The sequence below is a fragment of the Loxodonta africana genome, chromosome 22, assembly GCF_030014295.1.
Source record: "Loxodonta africana isolate mLoxAfr1 chromosome 22, mLoxAfr1.hap2, whole genome shotgun sequence".
NCBI classification, from domain to species: domain Eukaryota; kingdom Metazoa; phylum Chordata; class Mammalia; order Proboscidea; family Elephantidae; genus Loxodonta; species Loxodonta africana.
In genome coordinates this window covers 1,835,327-1,850,452 of record NC_087363.1, presented here as the reverse complement: position 1 = coordinate 1,850,452, position 15,126 = coordinate 1,835,327, and the positions used below count along the sequence as shown (strand labels likewise).

At 37.7% G+C, this 15,126-nt stretch overlaps 1 pseudogene; it reads right to left on the bottom strand.

Moving 5' to 3' along the window:
• Nucleotides 1-11,320: 11,320 nt before the first annotated feature.
• On the bottom strand, nt 11,321-13,051 carry LOC100675342 (olfactory receptor 4S2-like; annotated as a pseudogene).
• Nucleotides 13,052-15,126: the final 2,075 nt, after the last annotated feature.

The following is a 15,126-nucleotide window of genomic DNA, read 5'->3' as shown; positions in this document are numbered from 1 at the left end:
AAGACCGCATCTATTTGTTGAAATATCTCAATCGGTGTTCCATCATTCCCTGGAGCCTTGTTTTTCTCCAGTGCCTCCGGTGCTGCTTGGACTTCTTTCAGTACAATTGGTTCCTGATCGTATGTTACTCCTGAAATGTTTGAATGTAGACCAATTCTTTTTGGCACAGTGACTCTGTATTCTTTCATCTTCTGTTGATCCTTCCTGCTTCGTTTAATATTTTCCCTGCAGAATCCCTAAGTATCTCAACTCAAAAAGTGAATTTTTTCTTCAATTCTTCCAGCTTGAGAAATGCTGAGCATGTTCTCCCCTTTTGGTTTTCTATCTCCAGCTCTTCCCACATATCATCATAATACTTTGCTTTGTCTTTTCTAGCTGCCCTTTGAAATCTTCTATTCAGCTCTTTTACTCATAATTTTTTCCTTTTGATTTTGCTACTTGATGTTCAGGAGCAAGTTTCTGACATCATCTACATATTTTCTTTCTCTTCTGTCTTTTTAATTATCTCTTGCTTTCTTCATGCATGATGTCCTTGACATCATTCCACAACTCATCTGCTCTTTGGTCATGGTCATAAGCATTCAAGGGGTCAAATCCATTCTTGAGATGGTCTGAATTTCTGGCAGTTGCCTGTTAATGTACTGCTGCAATTTTTTTGAATGATTTTCAGAAAATTTTACTTGCATGTGATATTAATGATATTGTCAGATAATTTTGCATTTGGTTGGATCATCTTTCTTAGGAAGAGACATACAAATGGCTCTCTTCCAGTCAGTTGGCCTGGGAGCTTCTTCCAAATTTCTTAGCCCAGACAAGTGGGTACCTCCAGCACTGCATCTATTTGTCGAAACATCTCAATTCCATCAACTCCCGGAGCCTTGCTTTTCACCGATGACTTCAGTGCAACTTGGACTTCTTCCTTCAGTGCCATCTTTTCTTTATCATATGCTACCTCCTGAAACGATGGAATGTCGACCAATTCTTTTAGGTGAAGTGACTCTGTGTATTCTTTCCATCTTCTTTAGAAGCTTCCTGTGTTGTTCTGTATACATACATATATACATACATACGGACACACATACATACATACATACATATATATACACACACATACATGTATAAAACCCATTGCCGTCGAGTCGATTCTGACTTACAGAGACCCTATAGGACAGAGTAGAACTGCCCCATATGGTTTCCAAGGAGCACCTGGTGAATTCGAACTGCTGACCTTTTGGTTAGCAGCTGTAGCTCTTAACCACTATGCTACCAGGGTTTCTGACATACATGTATATACATTTTATATATGTGTATATATATATATATAAATACATACATACATATATACACATATATATAAACAAATTGCCATTGAGTCAATTCTGACTCAAAGGGACCCTATAAGACAGGGTAGAACTACCCCAAAGTGTTTCTAAGGACCTGCTGTTGGATTCGAACTGCTGATCCTTCAGTTATCAGCTGAGCTCTTAAGCACTGTGTCACCTTGGCTCCATATATATATATATGTATACACACATGTATAAATTTTTCCCCCCAGGTTTCGTTATCTCAAATATCTCTTTGCAGAAGAATGGGTGATGAGAACACATCTGGCTAGTTATATTTACGTTTTATATGCACCTGGAATTCAAATAATGGCAATTCATGAAACATAATGTTTAAAGAATAGCATCTATGTATACATTTACTAAAGTAATTGAGGAAACAATATGGTAACTAAGGAAGAACAAGTTGTATAATTATGTTCATTACATAATGCATTATCTTTAAATGACATTAAAATCAATAAATTTTAAATTACTTTTTTATTAACTGTCGATTTATTGTACTGTGGTGGTTCATGTGGTGCTGTGGTGCTGGAGTTTGTTATTGTAGTAAGGTAATGTTGAGTTTCTGATGACTCACAGCTACCCTATGTACAACAGAGAGAAACACTGCCCAGTCCTGCGTCATCCTGAAAATTGTTGCTATACTTGAGGCCATCGTTTCAGCCACTATGTCAGCTCATCTCATTGAGGTCTTCCTCTGGAAGTTAAGCCACCGGTATCTCAAATACCAGCGGGGTCATCCCTGGTGGACAGGTTTCAACAGAACTTCCAGACTAAGACAAAATAGGAAGAACGATCTGGCAATCAAATTAAAAAAAAAAAATGACCAGGAAAAACGTTAAGAATAGCAGCAAATGACCAAATCTGTTTTAGGAGAATTACAGCCTGAATGCTGCTTAGAATTGAGGATGAGAGACTTCATCTCATGTACTTTGGACATGTTATCAGGAGGTACCAGTCCCTGGAGAAAGACTTCATGCTTGGTAAAGTACAAGGTCAACAAAAAAGAGGAAGACCCTCAACGAGATGTAATCACACAACGAGCTCAAACATACCAAAGATGGTGGGGATGGTACAGGACTGGGCAGTGTTTTGTTCTGTTGTGCATAGGGATGTTAGGAGTTGGAACTCACTCTATGGCACCTAACAGCAACAACAACAATATTGCAATATAATAATCTCCTAATAGAGAAATCAGAATATTTACACCACTAAAATTTCTTTTGGCCATCACTCTGTTTTTTCCCCAGAGGCAAAGATATCCTTCCAGATCTTTTCCAATACATTAATAAGCACACAGGTGTCATAGACACTATGTAGCATCCTATATAGATTTTTTAACATATAAGGTATCACATTATGATTATTTTTGTGCAATTTATTAATTTCTTGCTCAAAAATATATCTCAGTAATTTATCCATATTTGATGTGCCATATAGACCCAATACTTAAACTTCTGCCTAATTTTCAATAGTTTGTACATATTTCATGTTATCTATATTCTATTACTGTTTTATATTCTATTACTGTTAGGTATTTGGATTATTTCCACTTATCCCAATTTTTAGCAAGGCTATAATGTATATCCTTCTGAATGCTTTCTGGAAGGGTGTTTCACTAGATCTTATGCTGATTCCTTAAATCATTATTAAAAATTAATATGGCCAGCTTTTTACAAAACTTATGAGCATTTCATTGTAATTTAATTTGTGTTTCCCTGATTCCAATAAGGTTGGGTATTTTTATGTATGCTTGTTAGCCAGTTATACTGTTCTTTCAGTGTATTGCCTATTCAAATGTTTTGCAGTTTTGTAAAATTGCATTTTTTTTTCTGTTCTTGTTGTGTGCTGTCAAGTTGACTCTGACTCATAGCAACGCTATGGGATGGAGTAAAACTGTCCCACAGTGTTCCTAGGCTGAAATTTTTATAGAAGTAGATCACAAGGACTTTTCTCCTGCAGAGTTGCAGGGTGGGTTTGAACCGTTGAGTTTTCAGTTATCAGATAAGTGCTTAAACATTATTTAAGGAGCTGAGCTCCTTAAAATTGGGTTACTAATCTTTACGTGGGAAACCCTGGTGGCGTAGTGGTTAAGTGCTATGGCTGCTAACCAAAGGCTCAGCAGTTTGGATCTGCCAGACGCTCCCTGGAAACTCTATGGGGCAGTTCTACTCTGTCCTATAGGGTCGCTATGAGTCAGAATTGACTGGACGGCACTGGGTTCTGGGTTAATCTTTACATGGGAGTCCTGGTGGTGTAAAGATTAAGTGCTCAGATGCTAACCAGAAGGTTGGTGTTTTGAACCCCCCAGCTACAACTCAGGAGAAAGACCTCTTGATCTGTTTCCACAAAAATTACAGCCTAGGAAGCCCTACTCTGTCACATGGGATCACTATGAGTAAAAAATCGACTTGGTGAACAACAACATGACTTATTTATAACCTCATTTAAGAAGTCTTCATGAATATACATATTAATGTTCTTCGTAAAGTACAACGTGGACTACCTCACACACTGTGAAGGACCTTAAGTTTAAGAAAGCACATAGATGAAGAGATGGATATCCCTGGTATGTAATTTGTTATTCAGCATTGCTCCATGCAAGTAGCATCTTTTGAAGTGTTTTCTCACCATATATACTATGTAAAACTGTCTTCTCACTACTTAGGCACGGCGTCACAATAAGGAGAAATGAAGAAGATTAGACTAAGAAACAAGTGGGACCAACTGAAGGTTGGGGCATAAGCAAAGATCACCTTTGGTATATTGAGGCATTTCCTTCATTTATAGATGATTTCCTGAGCTTTGTGAGCTAGAGAAGAATCTACAATATCCTCTGTTGTCATCCACTAATACAGTTCACAGACACACAAGAAAAAATGAATGAGAAAATGGATAAAAGTTTACCAGGTTTGCAAATATGAGAGAAGTAGAAGTGATATTTTCTTGTTCCCCTTCCTCTACACCACAGCTCCCACTAAGAAAATGAATTATATACACTTATGGAGCCCTGGTGGCACAGTGGTTAAGTGTTCAGTTGTTAAGAAAAAGCCAGCAGTTCAAATCCACCAGCTGTTACCTAGAAACCCTATGGGGCAGCTCTACTCTGCCCTATAGGGTTGCTATGAGTGGAATTGATTTGATGGCAATTTTGTTTTTTAAAGCATTATCTTCCCATATGTGATAGGAATACAAGTTTTCTGATGAGGGGTACATTTGTGAAAATTAGCTACACACAAGGTAAAGGAAAATTTCAGCAACAGTTTTTCTTTCCAATATTTTACATGTGTATTGCCTGAAAATGTCAGGGTACTTAGGATCCTAAAAGGAAGAAGAGAAGACCATACTAGACAGAGCAAGTCACCGTCTAGCTTTGATGTTGGTTGGTGGCGATTACCTCACAGCAGGGGTTTCCAGTTCAAGAAGGTAAAGGTGGACAGAAATTTCTATAGCTGTGTGGGCAAGTGTCTGATTCTGGTGCTTACTTTTAAGAAGTCTGCTCTTGATGCATACGTAGGTCTCATTCTTCAACAATGGATGAAATTCGCTTATTGTGACAAATTCCCTGTTTGGATTCTCCTAAAACAGATTGGCCTTTCAGAAGACTGTTTGAACATGGATCATAGGTATCTTTTGATAATCCTTGTTTTATAATTTATCAATGAAGGGAAGGTCAAGGAGAATCTATCCAAGTGTTTTTAGTACTATGTTGATCTCTTCCTATATTTTATCCATGGAAGAAATAGTGGAAGGGAGGCTGGCTGCGCACATAGGAGACAGAATTTGGCTTTTATCCATAAAAAAAAAACCACAGCATCAAAATAATGTACTTTTAATCATTTCCCTTATCTTGAACTTGACCTTTTTACACTGCTCCTGGGAAAGTAAAAAACAAGAAAGAAATCCAAAACCCATTGCCATCGATTCAATTCCAACTCATGGCGAACCCGTGTGTTACAGAGTAGAACAGCCCCATAGGTTTTTCTTGGCTGTAATATTTATGGAAACATTGTCATGTTTTTCTTCCAAGACATTGCTGTTTGGGTTTGAACTGCCTACCTTTCAGTTTAGCAGCTGATGATAAACAGCTTACACCACCCAGGGAAATCCTGGCAAAGTACCTTTCACTAAATATTTGGAAAGTTTTATAAATTTTAGAGCATGACTGAAAATTCCTACTTTCACAGTTTGACCATGCTATTCTTGGATAAGTCAGCTCACTAATGCTTTGTAACAAGCCATCCTAAAACTTATGGCTACACAAGAATCGTATAACCCTTTTTCATGTGTCTGTTGACCAGGGGTCATTCTTCTGATCTAGGCTGGGCATTCCAGGCTTCAGATTGTGTTCAGGTACTCTTCTGTGATTGTCGTTCTCCTGCATCAAAAAAAAAAAAACTAATATCCTATTTTGTGTTGGTTAGATTCTATTAAAAATTGGTCACCATACAAGAACTGGGAACACTGAAGTGAATCATACCCATTCAGGCACTACAAAAATAGTGAAATTCTGGAGACCTTGACATGTGAGAAATGTTTTAACCTCCTAGAAATATTAAATGAGAAAAAGGACGACATATGGAGGAACATGTCAGGTGCCTTTACATATTCACGTGAGCATTGCATGGAATTGTTTAAAATATTTTGTCCTGCTCCAGAAAACAGAAGTATAACCAGTGGTTAAAAGGCACAGGGAGATCTATTTTCATGGTTTTCCATTAAGAAATAAATTAATTTCTTCAACTGAAAAATGAGAAAGTTTGCCGTTTATTTTCATTAATGAAGGCTCCAAACAAAGTCAAATCTCACATCTGTTGACAGCAGGATTATAAAGCTGTTATAAAATATAAATATGTTGTGATGATAAATCTATGGAATAAAACGCTGTTGTTGACCTGCCTTGGTGCCACTTAAACTGGAGAGGATCTGAATTCTCATCATTCTTGGCCATTTCCTTCCAAGGAACAAAGAGGAGGTTCTCTGATAGGTTTTGACTTTGTGAACAGGGGTATGTTTGTAAAGTCACTGGTGGAGACTTGAATACTATTTCATATATTTTCCTTCCCATACTTTGAGAGTCAGGAATCTGGTATCTTCTACCTTCTTAGGGACCTCAGATCCCTAAAATCAATAATATTATTCCTTAGTCTTCAAACTTTTTTTGCAAAGGAATAAGGGAAAGAATACTGTGAAGAAAATTATAAAATGGATAGCAATGATTTATTCCACAGTTTTGTAAATTCAGTTCAATTTTAGCTCCCATTTTTTTTATGGTAGTTATCAGAGCAGATGGGGACATCTATGCAAAAGTAAGGCTCTTTAGATTCATTGACTCACAGACATCTTAAGATCTAACAGCATCAAATATCATCTAGTTCTGTTTCCAAATTCAAGCTCCCTGACTGCATTTAAATGACCGGAGGAGTTTGTTAAAAACGAAAATTCCTATAAAGCACTTAACCCTGGCCTACTGAGTAAGAATCTCTTCGAATAGATTCTGTCGTTTCTTCAAAATTCTCTCCAGGTGATTCCAATGATCAGCCAAGCTTGAGAAACACTGATCTAGCCCTCTTTTTAAAATTGAGGAAATAGAGGTCTATAGACACACAGTGAATATATGTCCATTTGGGGACAGTAGTCATGTATTCACATATACACGATCCCAGGGCAAGAGTTTCTTGATTATAACTTCTAACTTAGATGTCTCACTGCTTTTTGATCTTTCTTCTCTTTAATTCTCTAATCATGTCAACATCATCAAGTTTGTTTTTAATAATTTTTAATGCGCTTTAAGTGAAAGTTTACAAATCAAGTCAGTCTGTCACATATAAGCTTATATACACCTTACTCTATACTCCCACTTACTCTCCCCCAGTAAGTCAGCCCTTCCAGTCTCTCCTTTCGTGACAATTTTGCCAGTTTCTAACCCTCTCTACCCTCCCACCTCCCCTCCAGACAGGAGATGCCAACACAGTCTCAAGTGTGCACCTGATACAAGTAGCTCACTCTTCGTCAGCACCTCTCTCCAACCCATTGTCCAGTCCCTTCCAGGTCTGATGAGTTGTCCTCGGGAATGGTTCTTGTCCTGGGCTAACAGAAGGTTTGGGGACCAGGACCACCGAGATTCCTCTAGTCTCAGTCACACCATTAAGTCTGGTCTTTTTATGCAAATTTGGGGTCTGCATCCCACTGATCTCCTGCTCCCTCAGGGGTTCTCTGTTGTGCTCCCTGTCAGGGCAGCCATCGGTTGTGGCCGGCACCATCTAGTTCTTCTGGTCTCAGGATGATGTAAGTCTCTGGTTCTTGTGGCCCTTTCTGTCTCTTGGGCTCGTAGTTATCGTGTGACCTTGGTGTTCTTCATTCTCCTTTGTTCCAGGTGGGTTGAGACCAATTGATGCATCTTAGATGGCCGCTTGTTAGCATTTAAGACCCCAGATGCCACATTTCAAAGTGGGATGTAGAATGTTTTCATAATAGAATTATTTTGCCAATTGACTTAAAAGTCCCCTTAAGCCATAGTCCCCAAACCGCCGCCCTAGTTCCGCTGACCTTTGAAGCATTCAGTTTATCCCAGAAACTTCTTTGCTTTTGGTCCAGTCCAGTTGAGCTGACCTTCCATGTATTGAGTATTGTCCTGCCCTTCACCTAAAGTACTACTTATCTACTAATTAATCAGTAAATAACCCTCTCCCACCCTCCCTTCTTCCCCTCCTCTTAACCACAAAAGGTTGTGTTCTCCTCAGTTTATGCTATTTCTCAAGATCTTATAATAGTGGTCCTATACAATACTTGTCCTTTTGCCTCTGACTAATTTAACTCAGCATAATGCCTTCCAGGTTCCCCCATGTTATGAAATGTTTCACAGATTCGTGACTGTTCTTTATCGATGCATAGTATCCCATTGTGTGAATATACCACAATTTATTTAACTATTCATCCGTTGATGGACACCTTGGTTGCTTCCAGCTTTTTGCTATTGTAAACAGAGCTGCAATAAACATGGGTGTGCATATATCTGTTTGTGGGAAGGCTCTTATTTCTCTAGGGTATATTCCAAGGAGTGGGATTTCTGGGTTTTGTGGTAGTTCTATTTCTAACTGTTTAAGAAAACGCCAGATAGATTTCCAAAGGGGTTGTACCATTTGACATTCCCACCAGCAGTGTATAAGAGTTCCAATCTCTCTGCAGCCTCTCCAACATTCATTATTTTGTGTTTTTTGGATTAATGCCAGCCTTGTTGGAGTGAGATGGAATCTCATCGTAGTTTTAATTTGCATTTCTGTAATGGCTAATGATCGAGAGCATTTTCTCATGTATCTGTTAGCTGCCTGAATACCTTCTTTAGTGAAGTGCGTATTCATATCCTTTGCCCACTTTTTGATTGGGTTGTCTTTTTGTGGTTGAGTTTTGACAGAATCACATAGATTTTAGAGATCAGGCACTGGTCGGAGATGTCATAGCTGAAAATTCTTTCCCAGTCTGTAGGTGGTCTTTTGACTCCTTTGGTGAAGTCTTTAGATGAGCATAGGTGTTTGATTTTTAGGAGCTCCCAGTTATCTGGTTTCTCTTCGTCATTTTTGGTAATGTTTTGTATTCTGTTTATGCCTTGTATTAGGGCTCCTAAGGTTGTCCCTATTTTTTCTTCCATGATCTTTATTGTTTTAGTCTTTATGTTTAGGTCTTTGATCCACTTGGAGTTAGTTTTTGTGCATGGTGTGAGGTATGGGTCCTGTTTCATTTTTTTGCAAATGGATATCCAGGTATGCCAGCACCATTTGTTAAAAAGACTATCTTTTCCCCAATTAACTGACACTGGGCCTTTGTCAAGTATCAGCTGCTCATATGTGGATGGATTTCTATCTGGGTTCTCAATTCTGTTCCATTGGTCTATGTGTCTGTTGTTGTACCACTACCAGGCTGTTTTAACTACTGTAGCAGTACAATAGGTTCTAAAATCAGGTAGAGTGAGGCCTCCCACTTTCTTCTTCTTTTTCAGTAAGGCTTTACTTATCCGGGGCTTCTTTCCCTTCCATATGAAGTTGGTGATTTGTTTCTCCATCTCTTTAAAGAATGTCATTGGAATTTGGATTGGAAGTGCATTGTATGTATAGATGGCTTTTGGTAGAATAGACATTTTTACTACGTTAAGTGTTCGTATCCATGAGCAAGGTATGTTTTTCCACTTATGTAGGTCCTTTTTAGTTTCTTGCACTAGTACTTTGTAGTTTTCTTTGTATAGGTCTTTTATATCTTTGGTAAGATTTATTCCTAAGTATTTTATCTTCTTGGGGGCTACTGTGAATGGTATTGATTTGGTTATTTCCTCTTCGATGTTCTTTTTGTTGATGTAGAAGAATCCAAGTGATTTTTGTATGTTTATCTTATAACCTGAGACCCTGCCAAACTCTTCTATTAGTTTCAGTAGTTTTCTGGAGGATTCCTTAGGGTTTTCTGTGTATAAGATCATGTCATCTGCAAATAGAGATAATTTTACTACCTCCTTGCCAATCCGGATGCCCTTTATTTCTTTGTCTAGCCTAATTGCTCTGGCTAGGACCTCTAGCACAATGTTGAATAAGAGTGGTGATAAAGGGCATCCTTGTCTGGTTCTCATTCTCAAGGGAAATGCTTTAAGGCTCTCTCCATTTAGAGTGATGTTGGCTGTTGGCTTTGTATAGATGGCCTTTATTATGTTGAGGAATTTTCCTTCAATTCCTATTTTGGTAAGAGTTTTTATCATAAATAGGTGTTGGACTTTGTCAAATGCCTTTTCTGCATCAATTGATAAGATCATGTGGTTTTTGTCTTTTGTTTTATTTATATGGTGGATTACATTAATGGTTTTTCTAATATTAAACCAGCCTTGCATACCTGGTATAGATCCCACTTCATCGTGGTGGATTATTTTTTTGATATGTTGTTGAATTCTATTGGCTAGAATTTTGTTGAGAATTTTTGCATCTATGTTCTTGAGGGATATAGGTCTCTAATTTTCTTTTTTTGTGATGTCTTTACCTGGTTTTGGTGTCAGGGAAATGGTGGCTGTATAGAATGACTTAGGTAGTATTCCATCATTTGTATGCTTTGAAATACCTTTAGTAGTAGTGGTGTTAACTCTTCTCTGAAAGTTTGGTAGAACTCTGCAGTAAAGCCCATCAAGTATTTTTTTTAGCACTAATTACAGTCCCTTATGTGAGAAATGTTTGCCCATTCAAACACCCATGTATACACAAACATACATACACATCCTGCAACCACAAACCGGCAAAAAGGATATACATAATAACTGGAAAATCTGAATTGTGGCAGAGAGAAAAGCAGTGATATGTTCACCTCCAACAGAAAAAAAAAGTCCAGGTTGCATCCCAAGGTGAAGGAGAAAGGTGTTAACAGGGAAAGCTTTCAGTTCACATGAGAGAGATGTTTGTTTGTTTGATCCGAATGAGTCTTTTTGGGATTCAGAGATGGAAATTGGATTAATAAGTCAAGGAATCAGTGGAAAATCACTCATTTATTCAGTAAAGCTGCTTGGTCACACATGGTAAATTGATAAAATTCTATTCACCCTGTTTTTTGAATCAGTCACCAATTCATCACAAGTGATTGTTTTATTCAGTTTCTTCAGCTTTTTCTGTTAGTCATCTCACATTAGCAGAGGTTGCTGACTGTAGATTCCAGGTAAATATTACAGTCAGTTAACAGCAGCATATTTGTGGGCTATTATGATTAAAAAATTTGGTAAACTTGTCCAATATCCTTATTGTTTGGGCAAAGAAAATGATTCCTCTAGAAATCACTTGTTTTCTCCCCAAGACCAGAGAATGAGAAGATAACATTTGTCTTACAAGCTTGTGTTCTCTCTCTTTTACATTCTGTACACCTTTCTCTTGCCATTTGAAACTTTCTAAGCTTAGTTGTTGTAAGAATCTGTGTTTTGGGAGGGCTTACACCAGGATCCAGGATTTCCTTTTTTTTTTTTTTTTTTTTTACATCAGCATGCGTTAGTTTGGGTCCTTTGTGAGTTTCCTCATGCTTTGTTTTTCATACAACGTATGCATATTGAGTGCTTAATATGTACAAGTCACAGTTCTAAACACTAAACTTACTTTCACACTTTAAGGAAAATAGGCAAGAACACGGAGGAGAAAACAATGATGCTGAGTAGGATCATGACGATATTCTAAGTTTAATAATATTTCTCTGGTTTAGATATTTTCATAAATTCTCTGATTATGAAATATTGGAATACATGTAATAAAAATGATAAATAATACCTACTTCTGTACAATGAGCCAGTGTGATATTTACTTCTCCCAACAACCTTGCAAACCAAACCAAAAATTCTCATTACTATCGAGTTGATTTTATCTGATAGGGACCCTATAGGAGAGGGTAGAACTGTTCCATAGGGTTTCCAAGGAGAGACTGGTGGATTTGAACTGACAACCGTTTAGTTAGCAGCTATATCTATTAACCACTTCTCCTGCAGGTCGGTATTATTGATTTCATTGAAAGATGCATTAACCAAGATTTCAATTAACCATTATTTCTGTTAAAACCATCCAGTTTAAATTATCATTACCTCAAACTATTTGGCATTAACCTCCCAGAAAACCTTTCTACCCCACGGTTTCTTCACTGCATTTTTTACTTCTGCATTTCTCAGTGTATAAATCTAGGGGTTTAACATGGGGGTGATAATGGGATAAAATATAGCCACCATCTTATCCTCAGAAAAGGTAGTTAGTATCGGGGTACATGTACATGAAACTACACGGGCCAAAAAAGATGATGACCACGGTAATGTGGGAGCCACACGTGGAGAGATCTTTGTGCTTGCCTTCTGCTGACTGCTTTCTCAGGGGCACCAGGATGACAGTGTAGGAGATTAGCAAGATAACAAAGCTCCCCAACAACAACAACAACGTATGTGTCTGTGCAGGCCAGTTTCAGCACAGGGTGGACATCACAAAAGTAGTGATCAATCTCACTGGGTCCACAAGAGGGTAGCTGGACCACCAAAGCCACCTGGATAATGGAATGCAAGAACTCACCCACCCAGGTCCCCAGCAATATTTTATTGCGTCTGTCCAGGTCCGTGATGGTCATATAATGTAGGGGTTTATAGATGGCCACATAATGATCATAGGCCATTATGGTAAGGATGAAGATCTTAGTACAAGCAAAGAAATGTACCCCAAAGAGTTGCAACAGGCACCCCACATAGGAGATAGTTTTACTTTTGGCTAATAGGTCAACATTCATCTTGGGAGCTGTAACCGAGGAGAAATAGATGTTCACAAAAGACAAAGAGTTAAGAAAGAAATACATAGGAGACTTAAAAACGTTGCCCACACATACTGTCAGCATGTTGAGAAGGTTTCCCAGAAGAATAACAGTGTAGAAGAAAGAACACACCACAAAACAAACTTCTTCTGCCTCTGGGTTCTGAGAAAGTCCCAGAAAATGAACTTGGTTATATTTATTTTTTCCGTGGAATTAGTCCAGCAGGGGATGTTTCCAAGAGACAATTGCCTGAAAAAATTTAAAAAAGGAGCAACAGCATTATTTCTCTAATAGAAAAAAATAGAATGGGTAATCACAGTAGTTGAAAATGGGTACTTACTGCTGGTTGGCATACACAGACAGAGAAATTGAAGCGTATATATTCTGAACATCTTACCTCCATTCAATAGTCCATTCATTCACTTAGGTGAGGAAAAAAAAGTCCAAAGATATCAAACAAATCCCCTAAATCAGCCATCAAGCCAAGAGTTCCATCACTATGGCTGTTTTTTAAGATTTATTCAGCTATTTGCTTTTAAACATTTGCTTCCCAACATCATAAAGGTCCTCTATGCAAAACCTATGGCCAACATCATTCTTAATGCAGAGAGGATGAAAACATTGCCCTTGAGGACAGGAACAAGAGAAAGATGTTATTTATCATCATTCCTATTTAACATTGTGCTGGAAGTCCTAGCTAGAGCATTAAGGCAAGAAATAGCAATAAAGCTCATCCAAATTGGTAATGAAGAAGTTAAAATATCCGTATTGGAAGATGATGTGATTCTATACATAGAAAACCCAAAAGATGACATAAGATAACCTCTGGAAGTAATAGAAAGATTCAGCAGTGGAGCAGGACACAAGGTAAACATACGAAAATCAGTTAGATTCCTATGCACCAAGAAAGAGAACAATGAAAAAGAAATAAGGAAAACAGTACCATGTATAATATCCCTAAAAAAATAAAATACTTAGGAATAAATCTAACAAGAGATGTAAAAGACCTATAGAAAGGAAACCACAAAACTACAAGACACTGCTGCAAGAACCAAGAGAGATCTACATTATTGGAAAAACATACCATGCTCATGGATAGGTAGACTCAAAGCTGTGAAAATGACAATTCTACTCAAAGGGATTTACAAATACAATCCAATCCCAATCAAATATCAACAACATTCTTTAAAGAAATTGAAAAAAATTATCATTAACTCTATATGGAAAGAGAGAATCCCCAGATAAATAAAGCATTATTGAAGAAGAATAATAAAGTAGCAGACTCATATTACCTGACCTCAGAACCTACTCTACAGCTATGGCAGTCAAAACAGCATGGTACTGGTACAATGACAGATGCATTGATCAATGGAACAGAATTGAGAACCCAGAGGAAAATCCATTCACCTATGGTCACCTGGTCTTCAGCAAGGGTCCAAAGACCATCAAATGGAGGGATGGGGGGAACAGTTTTTTTAACAAATGGTGTTGGCCAAACAGGGTGTCCATCTGCAAAAAAATGAAACAGGACCCATACCTCACACTGTATGCAAAAACTAATTCAAAATGGATCAAAGACCTAAATATAAAGCCAAAAGCTATGAAGTTTTATAGAAGAAAAAATAGGATCAATGCTAGAGGCACAAACACATTGCATTAACTGGATACGAACCACAACAAACAACACCCAAACTCCAGATGATTAGCTAACTAGGATCTTCTAAACACTAAACACTTATGCTCATCAAAAGACTTCACAAAAAGAGTGAAAAGAATATACAGATTGGTAAAAAAAAAAAAAAAAAAAAAAAACCTTTGGCTATTACAAATCAGACAGAGGTCTAATCTCTAAAATCTACAAGAAAATCCAACACCTCTACAACAAAAAGACAAATAATCCAATTAAAAAATAGGCAAAAGAAATGAACAGACACTTCACCAAAGAAGCCATTCAAGCAGCCAACAAACACACGAGGAAACGCTCAAGACCACTAGCCATTGGAGAAATACTAATCAAACTCACAATGAGAAACCATCTCTCCCTGGCATTACTTGCCTGAATCTAAAAAATGGGAAATAACAAATGTTGGAGAGGCTGCTGGGAGATCAGAAATCTTATGCACTGCTGGTGGCAATGCAAAATGATACAACCATTTTGGAAAATGATACGGCACTTCCATAGAAAGCTAAAAACAGGTGATCCAGGAATCCCATTCCTAGGAATATATCCTAAAGAAATAAGAGTTGACAGATGAATAGACATATGCACACCCATGTTCACTGCAGAATTGTTCACAATAGCAAAAAGATGGAAACAACCTAGATGCCCATCAACAGATGAATGAATAAACAAATGGTGGTACATACACACAGTGGAGTATTACACGATAAAGAACACCAATGAATCTGTGAAGCATCTCATAACATGGATGAATCTGGACCGCATTATGCTGAGTGAAATAAGTCAATCACGAAAAGACAAATATTTGTATGA